The 20,775-nt window shown below is 36.1% G+C and overlaps 1 long non-coding RNA gene across 2 annotated transcripts in view; it reads left to right on the top strand.

Annotated features, from left to right (window-relative positions):
• Positions 1 to 11,415, top strand: part of LOC149408671 (uncharacterized) — a 37,950-nt gene extending 26,535 nt beyond the window's left edge. The window contains exons 1-6 of one of the 2 annotated variants that reach the window (XR_016305430.1): positions 7,255 to 7,479; positions 7,600 to 7,691; positions 8,039 to 8,146; positions 8,367 to 8,441; positions 8,735 to 8,887; positions 9,972 to 11,415. This is a non-coding gene — a long non-coding RNA (uncharacterized LOC149408671). Of the gene's footprint in view, positions 1 to 7,254; positions 7,480 to 7,599; positions 7,692 to 8,038; positions 8,147 to 8,366; positions 8,442 to 8,734; positions 8,888 to 9,971 lie in introns of those variants that run through there. The other variant, XR_016305429.1, reaches the window with a different exon arrangement.
• Positions 11,416 to 20,775: the final 9,360 nt, after the last annotated feature.

The following is a 20,775-nucleotide window of genomic DNA, read 5'->3' as shown; positions in this document are numbered from 1 at the left end:
GTTAGGGAATCGATGTCGTCAAAATCGTCCGGCAACGCTGGCGGCGCGCAATACGAGAGCGCTGATTTTCTCTTCTTCGGCGGCCAGGACGGCGACACTCCAATAAGTTAATTCGCGGCCGGTCAATCGGCAGAGCTTCCCGGCGACAAATCGGAAAAGAAATAGTCACGTGGTAACGACGAAACCACGTGGTACGATTTATTTATAAAATGTACATGGTCATCCTAATGATTAAATTCCGTCGCAAACACGCAGTCTGCAGGTGAAATTATCGAAAAAATTCATCCTCCGAAGGTTAAGGAACGTTATTCGGCCGTCCCACAGATGGCGCTCGGTTCAAAATGTCTTACAGTAACCGGATAAACTTTTGACATTTGCAATTTGACCCGAAAAATGCCAACAGGCGGGCTTTTGTATAATCAGAAATCAGCCAATCATAGACAAGCACCGAAGAGATGTTTTATTACATAGTGATGTTACTTCAAAGAAACGATAAAATTTGTAGAGGTACTTACTTTGGCAGTATATTTTTAAAAATCGATAATGCTTATGAACGAAATAAAAAAAAGTTTGGTAAAATAATTTGGCACGGATACCGTCGCCCCGTAGTGAAAAACTACATCGAGAGCGTCTCGCAGATTTTTAATTTCTACCAGGAGCGCAGAAATTGGAAAAGGTAACTGGGAGCGATTCATAGGTTTTCATCTGATTATTTTTTAACGAGTAGGTGCCTAACTGCGTTATGTAAATATTTTTTCGGTAAATTTTTAATAGTTGGTGCAGGTACCTACACAGATGGAATTCAAAGAAACAATAAAATATTTGTAGGTACTTACTTTGGCAGTATATTTTTTTTAAATCGATAGTGCTTTTGAACGAAATAAAATAAATGGAAAGTTTTTAGATTCTCACGGCCAAAAGCATTTTTGTTATTTGTTTTTGGGGTGTTATGCCGTGTTGCGCTAACTCCTTCTTTAACCGACGTTTCGGACAGCGTTGCAGTGTCCATCATCAGGGCAGATCAAGTAGATCCGAAACGTCGGCTAAAGAAGGAGTTAGCGCAACACGGCATAACACCCCAAAAACAAACAACAAAAAAAATAAAAAAAATAAAGTTTAATAAAAATAATTTGACACGGATACCGTCGCCCCGTAGTGAAAAACTACATCAATTGCGTCACGCAAATTTATAAATTGTACCAAGTAGTAGTAGCAGTAGTAGGAGTAGTAGTAGAAGTAGTAGGAGGAGTAGGAGTAGGAGTAGGGGTAGGAGTAGGAGTAGGAGTAGTAGTAGGAGTAGTAGTAGAAGTAGTAGGAGGAGTAGGAGTAGGAGTAGGAGTAGGAGTAGGAGTAGGAGTAGGAGTAGTAGTAGGAGTAGTAGAAGAAGTAGGAGTAGGAGTAGGAGTATGAGTAGGAGTAGGAGTAGGAGTAGGAGTAGGAGTAGGAGTAGGAGTAGGAGTAGGAGTAGGAGTAGGAGTAGGAGTAGGAGTAGGAGTAGGAGTAGGAGTAGGAGTAGGAGTAGGAGTAGGAGTAGGAGTAGGAGTAGGAGTAGGAGTAGGAGTAGGAGTAGGAGTAGGAGTAGGAGTCGGAGTAGGAGTAGGAGTTGTAGTTGAAGTTGTAGTTGTAGTTGTGGTACCGTCGCCCCGTAGTGAAAAACTACATCAATAGCGTCACGCAAATTTATAAATTGTACCCAGAGCGCAGAAGTTATATAGGGTGAAGCGGTGTTATTGTTTTGTAAAATAAACAGTTTTTAATCAAAAAAATTTCCAGTTTGAGTGTTTGTAATAAATTTGAGAGGCGGGCATGGGTACCGTCGCCCCGGGAGCCATTCATATTTTAAGTTTTTGTCTCTTTATTTTTAACGAGTAGGTACCTAATTGCGTTATGAATATATTTTTTTGGTAATTTTTTTTTTAAATATATTAAGTTTGAAGATTTTTTTTTTATATAATTTTTTCCAATAAAAGTTTTACATTTTACATGTTTGTAGAGCGATGTTTTTTTCCAAAATAAAACTCGCTGGGACTTTTGAAGAATGTCGATGAGAAAAACCGTACATACGATATGGGTATCAAATTACGCGTCTCGACTTACAGAATCCGAATGGCTCGGTGAAAAAATGATCGGTAAGCTCCTTGGCTCTTTTTTTTCTCAAAATATTCATTCCTTTCTAAACAAAAATATATTTTAATACATTTGTGGTCACACATTCATTGCTTCATTCACATGCAAGCATACATATTTTTCGTGTTAATTGAGCAATTTTTTTTTCCAAAATAACAACTTTTGAAGAATGTTGGTGACAAAAACCGTACATACGATATGGATATCAAATTACGCGTCTCGACTCACAGAATCCGAACGGCTCGGTGAAAAAATGATCAGTAAGCTCCTTGGCTCTTTTTTTTCTCAAAATATTCATTTCTTTCTAAACAAACATATATTTCAATACATTTGTGGTCACACATTCATTGCTTCATTCACATGCAAGCATACATATTTTTGGTGTTAATTGAGCATTTTTTTTTTTCCAAAATAACAACTTTTGAAGAATGTTGGTGACAAAAACCGTACATACGATATGGGTATCAAATTACGCGTCTCGACTTACAGAATCCGAATGGCTCGGTGAAAAAATGATCGGTAAGCTCCTTGGCTCTTTTTTTTCTCAAAATATTCATTTCTTTCTAAACAAAAATATATTTTAATACATTTGTGGTCAGGGGCATCTTTTTGTTACAGAAAATAACATGGAAAATAGGTTTTAGAATCAAATCACAAACCAGTCTATACAAACCTAGCGTAGCCCACAAACTACTTGAAAACTGGGATATAACTCTAAAGGGGACGCGAGCAGGCGTTATTTAAGGGGCAATTTATGTTACAGAAAATATGTATCAGAATTAAATCACAAACCAGTCTATACAAACCTAGCGTAGCCCACATACTATTTGAAAACTGGGATGTAACTCTAAAGGGGACGCGAGCAGGCGTTATTAAAGGGGCAATTTATGTTACTTAAAAATCTGCAGTCCCACACCCTCGCCTCATCTACATTCAAATACTACACCACGCGATTAATTTTTACCCATCAGTTGCCTGCAACGGGCAAAAAGCTAGTATATATACAGTAATACACAGTTTCTTTGTTTTTATTTGGTCGCTTAAAATTAGGCGAAAATCGACCACTTGACCCCAAGTCGCTTTACACTCTAAGGTTTGTTTTGGCGTGAAAGTAGCGAAAAAGTTGCCTCTCATTTGTTTCAGGCTTCAAGCAAAAGTAGACCGAGACGCCTCTCTGCGCGCGTAGAGCCCGGCGTTCAATTTGGCGTGGAAAACCCGAAATACCGAGTAATCCGAATTTTGTATGAAAATAATTCCCGGAAACTCGAGAGGTTTCGTTAGGGAATCGATGTTGTCAAAATCGTCCCGGAACTATGGCGGCGCGCCATACGAGAGCGCTGATTTTCTCTTCTTCGGCGGCCGGGACGGCGACACTCCAATAAGTTAATTCGCGGCCGGTCAATCGGCAGAGCTTCCCGGCGACAAATCAGCGAGTGTTGCAACACGCACGGTTTCGAAACGGCCAAATTTTGGTGCATTTTCTCAATGTTTCGTTTTCATCGATCGCCACCGATCTGTAAAACTTTTTCTCCTTCACCGTTTATGTTTTTATTCAACATCGAACGCACCCCGAACGCGAAATCATTAAAAAAAAATTTCTTGCGCCTTTTTGCTCGAAAATTTTGCGTTTTTCGCATTACTCGAACGTAAATTAAAAACACGATTGATTTTTATCGAGCGTCGTGTCTGAATTGATCGGGTATCGTTGATTTTGTTTTTTAAATTTCACGAAAAGTTGTACGAAATATCCCGATTTTTAGGGTAATGGGTTTAATTTATGTCTAAATGTTTTTCTTTGAATAATGGCATCATTGGAAAAGAAATAGTCACGTGGTAACGACGAAACCACGTGGTACGATTTATTTATAAAATGTACATGGTCATCCTAATGATTAAATTCCGTCGCAAACACGCAGTCTGCAGGTGAAATTATCGAAAAAAATCATCCTCCGAAGGTTAAGGAACGTTATTCGGCCGTCCCACAGATGGCGCTCGGTTCAAAATGTCTTACAGTAACCGGATAAACTTTTGACATTTGCAATTTGACCCGAAAAATGCCAACAGGCGGGCTTTTGTATAATCAGAAATCAGCCAATCATAGACAAGCACCGAAGAGATGTTTTATTACATAGTGATGTTACTTCAAAGAAACGATAAAATTTGTAGAGGTACTTACTTTGGCAGTATATTTTTAAAAATCGATAATGCTTATGAACGAAATAAAATAAAGTTTGGTAAAATAATTTGGCACGGATACCGTCGCCCAGAAGTGAAAAACTGCATCAATAGCCTCTCGCTAATTTATTATTTCTACCAGGAGCGCAGAACTTGGATGAGGTTAGCCTGGAAGCTATTCATAGGTTTTCATCTGTTTATTTTTTAACGAGTAGGTGCCTAATTGCGTTATGTAAATATTTTTTCGATAAATTTTTAATAGTAGGTGCAGGTACCTACACAGATGGAATTCAAAGAAACAATAAAATATGTGTAGGTACTTACTTTGGCAGTATATTTTTTTTAAATCGATAGTGCTTTTGAACGAAATAAAATAAATGGAAAGTTTTTAGATTCTCACGGCCAAAAGCATTTTTGTTATTTGTTTTTGGGGTGTTATGCCGTGTTGCGCTAACTCCTTCTTTAGCCGACGTTTCGGACAGCGTTGCAGTGTCCATCATCAGGGCAGATCAAGTAGATCCGAAACGTCGGCTAAAGAAGGAGTTAGCGCGACACGGCATAACACCCCAAAAAAAAACAAAAAAAAAAAAAAAAAATAAAGTTTGGTAAAAATAATTTGACACGGATACCGTCGCCCCGTAGTGAAAAACTACATCAATTGCGTCACGCAAATTTATAAATTGTACCAAGTAGTAGTAGCAGTAGTAGGAGAAGTAGTAGTAGTAGGAAGAGTAGGAGTAGGGGTAGGAGTAGGAGTAGGAGTAGTAGTAGGAGTAGTAGTAGAAGAAGGAGTAGGAGTATGAGTAGGAGTAGGAGTAGGAGTAGGAGTAGGAGTAGGAGTAGGAGTAGGAGTAGGAGTAGGAGTAGGAGTAGGAGTAGGAGTCGGAGTAGGAGTAGAAGTTGTAGTTGTAGTTGTAGTTGTAGTTGTAATTGTAGTAGTAGTAGTGGTACCGTCGCCCCGTAGTGAAAAACTACATCAATAGCGTCACGCAAATTTATAAATTATACCCAGAGCGCAGAAGTTATATAGGGTGAAGCGGTGTTATTGTTATGTAAAATAAACATTTTTTAATCAAAAATTTTTCCAGAATGAGTGTTTGTAATAAATTTGAGAGGCGGGCATGGGTACCGTCGCCCCGGGAGCCATTCATATTTTAAGTTTTTGTCTCTTTATTTTTAACGAGCAGGTACCTAATTGCGTTATGAATATATTTTTTTGGTAATTTTTTTTTTAAATATATTAAGTTCGAAGATTTTTTTTTTTATTTAATTTTTTCCAATAAAAGTTTTACATTTTACATGTTTGTAGAGCGATGTTTTTTTCCAAAATAAAACTCGCTGGGACTTTTGAAGAATGTCGGTGACAAAAACCGTACATACGATATGGATATCAAATTCCGCGTCTCGACTCACAGAATCCGAACGGCTCGGTGAAAAAATGATCGGTAACCTCCTTGGCTCTTTTTTTTCTCAAAATATTCATTTCTTTCTAAACAAACATATATTTCAATACATTTGTGGTCACACATTCATTGCTTCATTCACATGCAAGCATACATATTTTTCGTGTTAATTGAGCAATTTTTTTTCCAAAATAACAACTTTTGAAGAATGTTGGTGACAAAAACCGTACATACGATATGGATATCAAATTCCGCGTCTCGACTCACAGAATCCGAACGGCTCGGTGAAAAAATGATCGGTAACCTCCTTGGCTCTTTTTTTTCTCAAAATATTCATTTCTTTCTAAACAAACATATATTTCAATACATTTGTGGTCACACATTCATTGCTTCATTCACATGCAAGCATACATATTTTTCGTGTTAATTGAGCAATTTTTTTTCCAAAATAACAACTTTTGAAGAATGTTGGTGACAAAAACCGTACATACGATATGGATATCAAATTACGCGTCTCGACCTACACAACACGAATGGCTCGGTGAAAAAATTATCAGTAAGCTCCTTGGCTCTTTTTTTCTCAAAATATCCATTTCTTTTTTTTAATTTTGTAGTCCCACACTCTTCGTCTCATCTACATTCAAACATCAGATCGCTTATCACATTGACCCATCAGTTGCCTGCAACGGGCAAAAAGCTAGTATATACAGTAATACGCAGTTTCTTTGTTTTATTTGGTCGCTTAAAATTAGGCGAAAATCGACCACTCGCACCTAAAGTCGCATAGGACACTAGGTTCGTTTTCGTGTGCTTGAAAAAAGTTGCCTTTCATTTGTTTCAGGCTTCAAGCGAAAGTAGACCGAGACGTCTCTCTGTTTGCATAGAATTCGAGTTCAATTTTGCGTGTAAAAACGTGAAACAGCAGTCAGTTTTTTTATTTGGAAACTCTACGGCTGGAAAATTAGAGGAACTCTGTCGACAGAAACTGGAAACGTTCGAGGCGCGCCATGCTCAAGTACCGAGGTTCACTCTCCCGCCGCCAGGACTGCCCCACTATGGCAAAAAAACGATTTGCGTCAGAGCTTCCAAATCTGGGAATCGTACCACGTGGTCTGCCGAATTTTGCAGAAATCCGAGTGTTGCCACGCGCGCGGTTTCGAAACGGCCAAATTTTGGTGCATTTTCGCAACGTTTCGTTTTCATCGATCGGGATTATCTGCAAAACATTTTCTCCTCCACCGTTTATGTTTTTATTCAACATCGAACGCACCCCGAACGCGAAATCATTAAAAAAAAATTTCTTGCGCCTTTTCGCTCGAAAATTTTGCGTTTTTCGCATTACTGGAACGTAAATTAAAAACACGATTGATTTTTATCGAGCGTCGGGTCTGAATTGATCAGGTATCGTTGATTTTGTTTTTTAAATTTTACGAAAGATGTTTTGAAATTTCCCGATTTTTAGGGTAATAGGTTTAATTTATGTCTTAAATGTTTTTCTTTGCATAGTGGTATCATTATATTAAGACGCCATATCACGTGGTATTTTGGCAAATGGCGGCTGCTTTCTAAAAACCCACTATCGGTTTGTGTTTTAAATATTATCAAGTCCGCTGAAATGGACACGATATTAGTCGATGTTAGTCGATGTTATTCTGTATAATGAAGTTCTGTGTGTCATCGACGAGTGTGATCATGGGATTCTTTAAGAAATATGGATTCATAACGTGACGAAAAAAACATGGTGGTTGGATTAATTGTTTTCCTTTTTCGTCAGGTAAATATTCTTATTTAATGTTATTTTTTTGCTGTACCGAGTTGAAAATGAATATAACGTTACAATATATATTAATAAATGATTATTCAAATAGCTAACTCTTATCAAATGTCATTACAGGATTTAGAAACATCTCCACTGTATGCGGATTTTCGGTTAAAAATACACCTAGGCGATTTCATCGATGGTTATTGATGGCGTTTCTTGGACAGGTATGTACACGTATGATAGTTGGGAATTTTTCAGAATGTTTTACAAGTTTTCAGTTGAACTTGCTCGCTGGATGACGTTAAATAAATCGCAACGTCAAACGTTTAATCATCGCACGAGAGCATTCTTTGCAAACGCAGCCGGCTTCGAGTTTCAGATTACATTAATTCCTAAATTATCTTTTCTTTAGCCTGTAATTGACGATGTAATTGACGATGGATATCTTCACAAAATTAATCATTAAACGAGCGTTTCTCGGCAGATCTTTTTGTAGAACCAAGTTAAAAGTGAATATAAAATTATAATACTATATACAATATGCCTAAGTTTTATCAAATATCATTTGCAGGTTATTGAAACTTCTCTACGATGACGCTTTGAAGCCTCGACGTTCTGAACAAAGGAGAATGATGACGGTTGGCGATTACACATCGCAGAATTATGTCGGTTTCTCGAGGTAATATAACAATTTGTTCATAATATTACTGTTACATAAATAAAAGCCCAACTTTTATCTACTGAAACGTCTTAACTGTCTGCTTTTTGTAATTGACGATGGATATCTTCACAAAATTAATCATTAAACGAGCGTTTCTCTGCAGATCTTTTTGTTGTACCAAGCTAAAAGTGAATATCATTATAATACTATACATTAATATAATTTTTGACATTTACAGGACGTCAAACCGTCAAATTTACCAGCCTCGACAATCTGAACAAAGGACAGCGTAGAATTTTGACGCTTTCTCGAGGTAAATATTATTATTTATAGATTTATAAATTTCTAGCACAATTATTGAAATGTTTCTTCTTTCTAGATAATTATTGAAGCGATATTTGAAAAGTAACGCAACTTCTCTTGACACGAGCGGCTGTGTTATAAATTATTACATATTAGTATTGACATAAGACATCTGCATATTATGTGTAGTTAGTTCTGGCTGCTATTTGACATAACATTTGAAACTTTGACAATCGCCATTATCGCCGAGTCTGTAAATTTTGCTCATTTCTTCTAATCAATCGTCTCTTTTCTATTCTGCAGGTCGTTCTTCCACGAACGTGACCTGAGAAGTGTTTGATTCCGTTCTTCAAGCTCTTTGGATACGATTAAAATTACACCTGGGCGCTAATTCATCGTTGATTTTGAAGGCTCATTCTTTGCAATCGCAACCGGTTTTAAGCGATTCTTGAACAGGTATATACAATTGCACAAGTATGATATTTGGGAATTTTCAGATAATGTTTTACAAGACAGTCACGTGAAATGATAAAAGAGAAAGCGTTCATTTTTTGCCTACAATCATGCCGGATATATTCGCAGACACAACGGTTCCTTTAATCTTTACGTGCGCCAGTTTTCAGTATGACATAACTATAACATCTTGCTTTATTCACACCACATTTTTACCCATTAGTTTCGGGGAAAAAGCAACGTTTTGACACGCAGTCCGCTTCATTTACACGCAAGCATATGTATTTAATTATCAGAGTTGTGCCGTTTAGAAAGCCTCATGCTATTTATAGGAAAGGAACGAAACAACCGCAAATGGCTCGAAACGCCGTTTGCAGTTGTTGCGTTCCTTTTCTGGTTCGGTTCGGAGCTTATAATCACAGGGGCCCAACTACAAAAACTGGTGTTTTGAGTTAAGCTGGGTTTTGGTAATGCCATTATAATATTTATTAGTGACACGAAGCGGACCTTAAAGTTACAAAGTTTGTTTGCATAATTCTATTAGATAGTAAGTTACATCAGGCGTTTCAATTATTGACTATCATTGTAACATTTGAAAGTCAACACAATGCAATAAGATTAAAATACAAGACGCGTTGGACGCCATTGTAATATTTAAAATTCATAGCTATAAAATTCATGTTGAGCGTCAAATTATCATACAAAAGTTAAAACGCTACACTTGAGACAAGAAAACATGAGGCGACTCTTTAATTATAATATTCAAATAACATATCTCAAGATCGTGCACTGTGTTCGTAGATGGCTAATAAACCCCTATGTTTAAATATATATGTTTAAACATAGGGTACAAGTAATATCTATTACAAAATGTATGTAATTAGTTCTGGCCCGCTATTTGATATTACATTTGAAACTTTGACAATCGCCATTAACGCCGATTCTGTAAATTTTGCTCAATTCTTCTGATCATTTGTCTCTTATTGCAGGTTTTTTTGTTGTACCAAGTTAAAAATGAATATATAACATTAAAATACTATATATTAATGAATTAATTAACCATATGCATAATTTTTGTCGTTTGCAGGATGTCTGTCTGCGTTTTCAAGTCCTCGAGAATGAATGAACTTCAGCCGGCGTTACTTTGAACTGGAACTAATTTCACAATCCTCTCTATGTCTTTCCAAAGGCGTGATGAAAATGATGACACTTCAACGCTTTGATATTTTAAAGTTACTAATCATCCATGAATGGTATAATTATGGAACTAATTACATAACTAGCTTGCCAGTTAATATATCTACTTAAATCGGAAACGATCAAGGTTTTTAATTGGACGGCCAATTTGTTCATTTAAAATTTGTTCACAGACCACAGGGGGGTGGGTCAGGTACCTACAGCTATTTGATTTAAATGAAAGCATTCACTTTATTTACATTCGAACATCAAATCGTAAATATGAAATTTGGCACAAACATCTTGCTTCATTCACATTCAAACATTTCATAACACAACATAACAAAAGTGTTGAAACACATTCTTTGCTTCTCCATTTTTATCAGAGTTGTGCCGTTTAGAAAGCCTCATGCTATGTACACGAGCTGAACTTCGATTTATAGGAAAGGAAAGAAACAACCGCAAATGGCTCGAAACGCCGTTTCTTTCCTGGCTCGGTTCGCAAATCGGGAGCTTACGTATTTAAACAACCTACAAATAATACAGAATAGACGTTTTAATCATGGAATGGAACATTACCAACTCCTCAAAGTTGCGTACCATCATGAAATAGTTTTACCGTCAAGTACGATTTGCCAAGATGTTATTAGCGCACTTTACGGAGATTCTCATTCTGTAGCGATTCAAATTTATTCAGTGACAGAGCGATACTGTGTCCCAAAAATGTAGATGCACGTAAAATTAACGAAAAAGTCTTGCTTATGAAATAACAATTAATAAATCGCAGGGTCAAACTTTTAATCAGATTGGTGTTTATTTACCAGAACCCGTCTTTACGCATGGGCAATTGTATGTAGCTTGCTCCAGAGTCATAACAATAAATTCATTAAAAATTCAAATAGTCGACGGAAGTCCTCAAGGTGTAAATCAGGCTGGAGTTACAACCCAAAACATTGTTTACAGGTAAATTTTAGATTAGGTATTGTCGTTTCATATCTATTTAAACCAGTAAATTTAATCTATTTAAGACTAATCTTCCCATTTTAAATTTATTCGCAGGGTTAAATACATACAGTGTCACTTGAACTTATCATTTGATGATAACGTAAACCTAAATTTGTCACTATTTGAGGGAACTGTTGATTTTTATCATTAGGAAAATTTAGTTTCAGATTAAATAGATTCCCAAAAGCATTTTAACTATTTTTATATTCTGTTTAAACTTTAAAAAGTAAAACAAGTTCAAACTCAAAAGTTGTTTATAAGTTGTTTATTTGACATGAAATATGAATATATGAAACGCAATTAATATGCTATATATGGGTTTCTTTCTGGTTCTTCCCATATTACTTTTATCGAATCAGATTTTAAAAAAATAAATACACTTTAATGAAATTAAAACGTTGTTTGATTTTTACTTATTTCCAAAATCTGTTATTTTATTTTATTTATTTCATTCAAAAAAAGTTTTTAAATAAAAAGCATACTATGCACATCTCACTAGGGCATTTCTGTATCAAGATGAGCAGTTTTATAATATGTTAAAATTTCCATTATGTTGACATTACAGTTATTATAAATAATTTCATGGAGTGGACTTTCAACAAACTGCGTCAAACTGTACAGATGATTTTGAAGTGCCATAAGTCAAAGTTGCAGAATTTTTTCTATCTTTTTACACTAAATGCACAGAAGGCCTGAATGAAAATAATTTCCCTCGGGGCTTATGGCATCTTTGGGGATGCAGTAAGTAGTATCTGAAGGTATCTCATTGACATTAAAATTATGTTCTACTCGCAGAATTTGATGAAAGCATCAAAATATTTTCAAAAATATTAGATTTTGTATTGCTCAGTTGTCACGTCAGATCACCAAGATGATTATAAAATATACTTGAACATATATATTTAAACATAGGGGTTTATTAACCCACAAGTAATATCTCTTACAAAATTTAACAGACCAACATTTAAATTATCGAACTTCATTGGACTTAAATTATCAAAAAAAATATCATTTATGTTCCGTTTATCTTTATTGTGGGTTCATAATAGATATAAAATTTCCAATTTTCCGGTGTTATGTCATATTAAAATTCGAATTTCTTAGCAAATTAATCAGCATTAACTTTTAACCTGCAAAATAATGCATATATTTTAACATCGAATGTCAGTTCAAATGACATATGTAAACCACAGATCGATGAAAAAATAGATCGATGATCGCTGAACAACCAGTGTTTTGAAAAAAATATTTAAGGCTAATCAAACTTAAAAACGTTTTCCAATAAATTGGGTCCACATACAATGATAAAGATTTTTCATTTAATAACATAGGTAATGCTTCATCCACATTCTGATTTTTTTTTAAACGAATAATTTTTTTGCGTTATAAATATTAAGTAGGTTGAAGTAACGATTTTTTTTATTAAAGGTTTTTGCATTTCGCGATTAATAATAATTATTTAATTTAGGGTGGCGGTCATGAGAACCGTCGCCCCGGGAGCCATTCATACATAGCATGATCCCTTTATTTTTTTAACCAGTAGGTAACATATTTCGTTTTGCATATATATATTTTTTTTAATTAAATTAATGATAATTCTTATAAAGCCATTTCTGCGAAAAATTAGCTCGGTGACGCTGTAATCTACCAGGAGCATAGACGTTTGGGAAAGTAATTTACTATTAAAAACGGTTTATTCAATTGTTTTTGTTTTTTTAAATAAACTTTTTTCAGTTAAAAGTTTTTAAATATGGGTACTGTCGCCCCGTAGTGAAAAAATGATCAGTATATTTCTTTCTTTAATTTTGTAGTCCCACACTCTTCGTCTCATCTACACCCAAACATCAAATGGCTTAGTACATTTACCCATTAGTTGCCTGCAACGGGCGAAAAGCTCATTTTAGGCACATACATTCAAACATACATATATTTGAATAAATTTGTGGGCACACACTCAATGCTTCATGCACATGCAAACATACATATTACATTTATAAACATTTTTGCTCACACTCAGCTTCACTCTTAATACGCAATATTTCACTTTCAAATAAATGGATTTAGCTTTATTAATTCAAAACATGATTTATTATTCGGGGGAGACGGAAAAATACGCACTTTTAATTTTAATTTCGTTCATAGTCAATTACGCGATACAAAATATTTCATAGACACTGCTGCCAACCAAAAAAAATTAAGTATTGCCATATAAAATAAATAATATCATCGTGTATAATTAATCCATATTAATACGTAAGTCAATGTAACAATTATAACAAATAATCAACATATAATTAAATTAAATAACCCGAATAACAACCAAATAGAATAAAATGTGATGTAGTTTGGGTGAGGTTAGCTTAGAACATGAAAAATAGGTATTTGAATCAAATCACAAACCAGTCTATACAAACCTAGCGTAGCCCACAAACTACTTGAAAACTGGGATATAACTCTTAAGGGGACGCGAGCAGGCGTTATTAAAGGGGCAATTTTTTGTTACAGAAAATAGGTATTAGAATTAAATCACAAACCAGTCTATACAAACCTAGCGTAGCCCACATACTATTTGAAAACTGGGATGTAACTCTTAAGGGGACGCGAGCAGGCGTTATTTAAGGGGAAATTTACATTACTTAAAAATCTGCAGTCCCACACCCTCGCCTCATCTACATTCAAATACTACACCGCGCGATTAATTTTTACCAATCAGTTGCCTGCAACGGGCAAAAAGCTAGTATATACAGTAATACACAGTTTCTTTGTTTTTATTTGGTCGCTTAAAATTAGGCGAAAATCGACCACTTGACCCCAAGTCGCTTTACACTCTAAGGTTTGTTTTGGCGTGAAAGTAGCGAAAAAGTTGCCTCTCATTTGTTTCAGGCTTCAAGCAAAAGTAGACCGAGACGCCTCTCTGCGCGCGTAGAGCCCGGCGTTCAATTTAGCGTGCAAAACCCGAAATACCGAGTAATCCGAATTTTGTATGAAAATAATTCCCGGAAACTCGAGAGGTTTCGTTAGGGAATCGATGTCGTCAAAATCGTCCGGCAACGCTGGCGGCGCGCAATACGAGAGCGCTGATTTTCTCTTCTTCGGCGGCCAGGACGGCGACACTCCAATAAGTTAATTCGCGGCCGGTCAATCGGCAGAGCTTCCCGGCGACAAATCGGAAAAGAAATAGTCACGTGGTAACGACGAAACCACGTGGTACGATTTATTTATAAAATGTACATGGTCATCCTAATGATTAAATTCCGTCGCAAACACGCAGTCTGCAGGTGAAATTATCGAAAAAATTCATCCTCCGAAGGTTAAGGAACGTTATTCGGCCGTCCCACAGATGGCGCTCGGTTCAAAATGTCTTACAGTAACCGGATAAACTTTTGACATTTGCAATTTGACCCGAAAAATGCCAACAGGCGGGCTTTTGTATAATCAGAAATCAGCCAATCATAGACAAGCACCGAAGAGATGTTTTATTACATAGTGATGTTACTTCAAAGAAACGATAAAATTTGTAGAGGTACTTACTTTGGCAGTATATTTTTAAAAATCGATAATGCTTATGAACGAAATAAAAAAAAGTTTGGTAAAATAATTTGGCACGGATACCGTCGCCCCGTAGTGAAAAACTACATCGAGAGCGTCTCGCAGATTTTTAATTTCTACCAGGAGCGCAGAAATTGGAAAAGGTAACTGGGAGCGATTCATAGGTTTTCATCTGATTATTTTTTAACGAGTAGGTGCCTAACTGCGTTATGTAAATATTTTTTCGGTAAATTTTTAATAGTTGGTGCAGGTACCTACACAGATGGAATTCAAAGAAACAATAAAATATTTGTAGGTACTTACTTTGGCAGTATATTTTTTTTAAATCGATAGTGCTTTTGAACGAAATAAAATAAATGGAAAGTTTTTAGATTCTCACGGCCAAAAGCATTTTTGTTATTTGTTTTTGGGGTGTTATGCCGTGTTGCGCTAACTCCTTCTTTAACCGACGTTTCGGACAGCGTTGCAGTGTCCATCATCAGGGCAGATCAAGTAGATCCGAAACGTCGGCTAAAGAAGGAGTTAGCGCAACACGGCATAACACCCCAAAAACAAACAACAAAAAAAATAAAAAAAATAAAGTTTAATAAAAATAATTTGACACGGATACCGTCGCCCCGTAGTGAAAAACTACATCAATTGCGTCACGCAAATTTATAAATTGTACCAAGTAGTAGTAGCAGTAGTAGGAGTAGTAGTAGAAGTAGTAGGAGGAGTAGGAGTAGGAGTAGGGGTAGGAGTAGGAGTAGGAGTAGTAGTAGGAGTAGTAGTAGAAGTAGTAGGAGGAGTAGGAGTAGGAGTAGGAGTAGGAGTAGGAGTAGGAGTAGGAGTAGTAGTAGGAGTAGTAGAAGAAGTAGGAGTAGGAGTAGGAGTATGAGTAGGAGTAGGAGTAGGAGTAGGAGTAGGAGTAGGAGTAGGAGTAGGAGTAGGAGTAGGAGTAGGAGTAGGAGTAGGAGTAGGAGTAGGAGTAGGAGTAGGAGTAGGAGTAGGAGTAGGAGTAGGAGTAGGAGTAGGAGTAGGAGTAGGAGTAGGAGTCGGAGTAGGAGTAGGAGTTGTAGTTGAAGTTGTAGTTGTAGTTGTGGTACCGTCGCCCCGTAGTGAAAAACTACATCAATAGCGTCACGCAAATTTATAAATTGTACCCAGAGCGCAGAAGTTATATAGGGTGAAGCGGTGTTATTGTTTTGTAAAATAAACAGTTTTTAATCAAAAAAATTTCCAGTTTGAGTGTTTGTAATAAATTTGAGAGGCGGGCATGGGTACCGTCGCCCCGGGAGCCATTCATATTTTAAGTTTTTGTCTCTTTATTTTTAACGAGTAGGTACCTAATTGCGTTATGAATATATTTTTTTGGTAATTTTTTTTTTAAATATATTAAGTTTGAAGATTTTTTTTTTATATAATTTTTTCCAATAAAAGTTTTACATTTTACATGTTTGTAGAGCGATGTTTTTTTCCAAAATAAAACTCGCTGGGACTTTTGAAGAATGTCGATGAGAAAAACCGTACATACGATATGGGTATCAAATTACGCGTCTCGACTTACAGAATCCGAATGGCTCGGTGAAAAAATGATCGGTAAGCTCCTTGGCTCTTTTTTTTCTCAAAATATTCATTCCTTTCTAAACAAAAATATATTTTAATACATTTGTGGTCACACATTCATTGCTTCATTCACATGCAAGCATACATATTTTTCGTGTTAATTGAGCAATTTTTTTTTCCAAAATAACAACTTTTGAAGAATGTTGGTGACAAAAACCGTACATACGATATGGATATCAAATTACGCGTCTCGACTCACAGAATCCGAACGGCTCGGTGAAAAAATGATCAGTAAGCTCCTTGGCTCTTTTTTTTCTCAAAATATTCATTTCTTTCTAAACAAACATATATTTCAATACATTTGTGGTCACACATTCATTGCTTCATTCACATGCAAGCATACATATTTTTGGTGTTAATTGAGCATTTTTTTTTTTCCAAAATAACAACTTTTGAAGAATGTTGGTGACAAAAACCGTACATACGATATGGGTATCAAATTACGCGTCTCGACTTACAGAATCCGAATGGCTCGGTGAAAAAATGATCGGTAAGCTCCTTGGCTCTTTTTTTTCTCAAAATATTCATTTCTTTCTAAACAAAAATATATTTTAATACATTTGTGGTCAGGGGCATCTTTTTGTTACAGAAAATAACATGGAAAATAGGTTTTAGAATCAAATCACAAACCAGTCTATACAAACCTAGCGTAGCCCACAAACTACTTGAAAACTGGGATATAACTCTAAAGGGGACGCGAGCAGGCGTTATTTAAGGGGCAATTTATGTTACAGAAAATATGTATCAGAATTAAATCACAAACCAGTCTATACAAACCTAGCGTAGCCCACATACTATTTGAAAACTGGGATGTAACTCTAAAGGGGACGCGAGCAGGCGTTATTAAAGGGGCAATTTATGTTACTTAAAAATCTGCAGTCCCACACCCTCGCCTCATCTACATTCAAATACTACACCACGCGATTAATTTTTACCCATCAGTTGCCTGCAACGGGCAAAAAGCTAGTATATACAGTAATACGCAGTTTCTTTGTTTTATTTGGTCGCTTAAAATTAGGCGAAAATCGACCACTCGAACTTAAAGTCGCATAGGACACTAGGTTCGTTTTCGTGTGCTTGAAAAAAGTTGCCTTTCTTTTGTTTCAGGCTTCAAGCGAAAGTAGACCGAGACGCCTCTCTGTTTGCATAGAATTCGAGTTCAATTTTGCGTGTAAAAACGTGAAACAGCAGTCAGTTTTTTTATTTGGAAACTCTACGGCTGGAAAATTAGAGGAACTCTGTCGACAGAAACTGGAAACGTTCGAGGCGCGCCATGCTCAAGTACCGAGGTTCACTCTCCCGCCGCCAGGACTGCCCCACTATGGCAAAAAAACGATTTGCATCAGAGCTTCCAAATCTGGGAATCGTACCACGTGGTCTGCCAATTTTGCAGAAATCACGAGTGTTGCCACGCGCGCGGTTTCGAAACGGCCAAATTTTGGTGCATTTTCGCAACGTTTCGTTTTCATCGATCGGGATGATCTGCAAAACATTTTCTCCTTCACCGTTTATGTTTTTATTCAACATCGAACGCACCCCGAACGCGAAATCATAAAAAAAAAAATTTCTTGCGCCTTTTTGCTCGAAAATTTTGCGTTTTTCGCATTACTCGAACGCAAATTAAAAACACGATTGATTTTTATCGTGCGTCGGGTCTGAATTGATCGGGTATCGTTGATTTTTTTTTTAAATTTCACGAAAGATGTTTTTAAATTTCCCGATTTTTAGGGTAATAGGTTTAATTTATGTCTAAATGTTTTTCTTTTCATAATGGTATCATCGGTAGTCACGTGGCCATTTTTTTTTCTCAAAATGGCGTCCTCTTTTAACTAAATAACCGCATTTTTTACGCGTCTGTTTGTTTTCTGTGTGTTTCAAAATATTGGAAAGTCCGTCGAAATGGATATCGATAATGGATAATAGATGAGTTGAGATTATTCTCAAGTTCCGTGTGTCTTTGACAAGTTGCCCAATTGGAAATCGAATTTGCACTCATGAACGCGACGAAGAAAACAATGGTGCCTATCTGCAAGCTTTGATCGAAAATGAACTTAAAGTGAGTTTTACCCATAATATAACGTAATAATTTATATTAATAAATGATTATACAAATGCCTAACTGTCATTTGTAGGGTTCTGAAACGTCTAGGCTGTCGAAATATCGTCTCTAACAACGCTTCGACTAGACGTTCTGGACAAAGGACAGCGCAGAATTCTAGCATCTTCTCAAGGTGAATATTATCATGTTATAATTAATTAATTAATGTCATTATTATAACGTAAATAAAAGCCTAACTTTCATCTATTGAAACATCTCTACTGTCAATGTAAAACATCTCTATTGCAATTGACAATGGAGGACATATCCACCAATGATAAAAGAGAAAGCGTTCACTTTTTGCCTAGAATCATGCCGGATATATTCGCAGACACAACGGTTCCTTTAATCTTTACGTGCGCCAGTTTTCAGTATGACATAACTATAACATCTTGCTTTATTCACATTCAAACATTTCATAACACACTACATTTTTACCCATTAGTTTCGGGGAAAAAGCAACGTTTTGACACGCAGTCCGCTTCATTTACACGCAAGCATATGTATTTAATTATAAAATTAGGCAGATGCCTCTCGCATTACTTTCGGGCAAAAAGCAAAAGTGTTGAAACACATTCTTTTTAATCTATTGATTTCTTCACGTGGTAAAATACATACAGTGTGACTTGAACTAATCATTAAATTTGTCAAAACCCATCACTATTTGGGGAAACGAAATGAAATATAGTAGATTCATTAAAAAGAAAACTAACGTCCCTTTCTTAATGATATTCTAAATTATATTTTAATGTTATTACATTCGTTATTTGCAGGATTCTACTGTATGGATACTTTAATGGATACTTTCACGGGACGTTGTGTTCAAGTGGATTTTAAAATCTAAAAAAATGGCGTCTACGCTTTTCCAAATTCGGTTAAAAATACACCTAGGCGATTTCATCGATGGTTTTTGGGAGCGTTTCTTGGACAGGTATGTACACGTATGATAATTGGGAACTTTTCAGAATGTTTTAGCGGCAGTGTTATAAATGATTATTAGTATTATGACATAAGACGACTGCATATTACGTGTAGTTTTTTCTGGCTGCTATTTGACATACATTTTAAAACTTTGACAATTGCCATTATCGCCGAGTCTGTAAATTTTGCAATATATATTAATAAAATGATACAAAATGCCTAACTGTTATTAAAATGTCATTTGCAGGGTTTTGAAAACGTCTTTGCAGTCTGCGTTTTTCAGTATTCGAGAAAGCCGAGTAATGACAGCCGGCGTTACGTTACTTACATACGTTACTGGCGTTGCTTCAGAAATATCGTCAAGTCGTGATGACTGTGCAACGCTTTGACTCGACGTTCTGAACAAAGGACAGCGCAGAATCCTGAATGCACTTTCTCAAGGTGAATATTATCATGTTCATACTATTATTATAACGTAAATAAAAGCCTATCTTTCATCTATTGAAACATCTCTACTGTCTGTTTATTGCAATTGACAATGGAGGAAATCTCCACCGGGCGTCGTGGAACTTCAGAAATATCTAAAAATATAAGTTTGAAATTAAAGTTGTCAGCCGGCTTTAAGCGTTTCTTGAACAGGTATACAATGGCACAAGTATGATGGTTGGGAATTATCAGATAATGTTTTACAAGAAAGTCACGTGAAATGATAAAAGAGAAAGCGTTCATTTTTTGCCTACAATCATGCCGGATATATTCGCAGACACAACGGTTCCTTTAATCTTTACGTGCGCCAGTTTTTAGTTTCAGTATGACATAACTTTTTCTATTATGACGTTTCTTTATCTTTTTGCTGTACCGAGTTGAAAATGAATATAACGTTACATATATATTAATATAATGGCTAACTGTTATCTAATGTAATTTGCAGGATTTAGAAACGTATTCTGCTGTCTGCGTTTTCCAATTGACGTTCAGCGCTTTGACTCGACATTCTGAACAAAGGACAGTGCAGAATTCTGGCACTTTCAGGTGAATAGTATCATGTTCATAATATTGCATTCGAACAACATCAAATAGTAAATATGAAATTTGGCACAAACATCTTGCTTCATTCACATTCAAACATTTCATAACACACCACATTTTAACCCGTTAGTTTTGGGCAAAAGGAAAAAGTGTTGACACGCAGTCCGCTACATCTACACGCAAGCATATGTATTTAATTATCAGAGTTGTGCCGTTTAGAAAGCCTCATGCTATTTATAGGAAAGGAACGAAACAACCGCAAATGGCTCGAAACGCCGTTTGCAGTTGTTGCGTTCCTTTTCTGGTTCGGTTCGGAGCTTATAATCACAGGGGCCCAACTACAAAAACTGGTGTTTTGAGTTAAGCTGGGTTTTGGTAATGCCATTATAATATTTATTAGTGACACGAAGCGGACCTTAAAGTTACAAAGTTTGTTTGCATAATTCTATTAGATAGTAAGTTACATCAGGCGTTTCAATTATTGACTATCATTGTAACATTTGAAAGT

The sequence above is a fragment of the Hesperophylax consimilis genome, unplaced genomic scaffold, assembly GCF_061612785.1.
Source record: "Hesperophylax consimilis isolate HC1 unplaced genomic scaffold, BYU_Hcon_1.0 scaffold_125, whole genome shotgun sequence".
Lineage (NCBI taxonomy): Eukaryota > Metazoa > Arthropoda > Insecta > Trichoptera > Limnephilidae > Hesperophylax > Hesperophylax consimilis.
The sequence above is the reverse complement of the archived record's forward strand: the minus strand, read 5'-3'. Positions and strand labels throughout refer to the sequence as shown.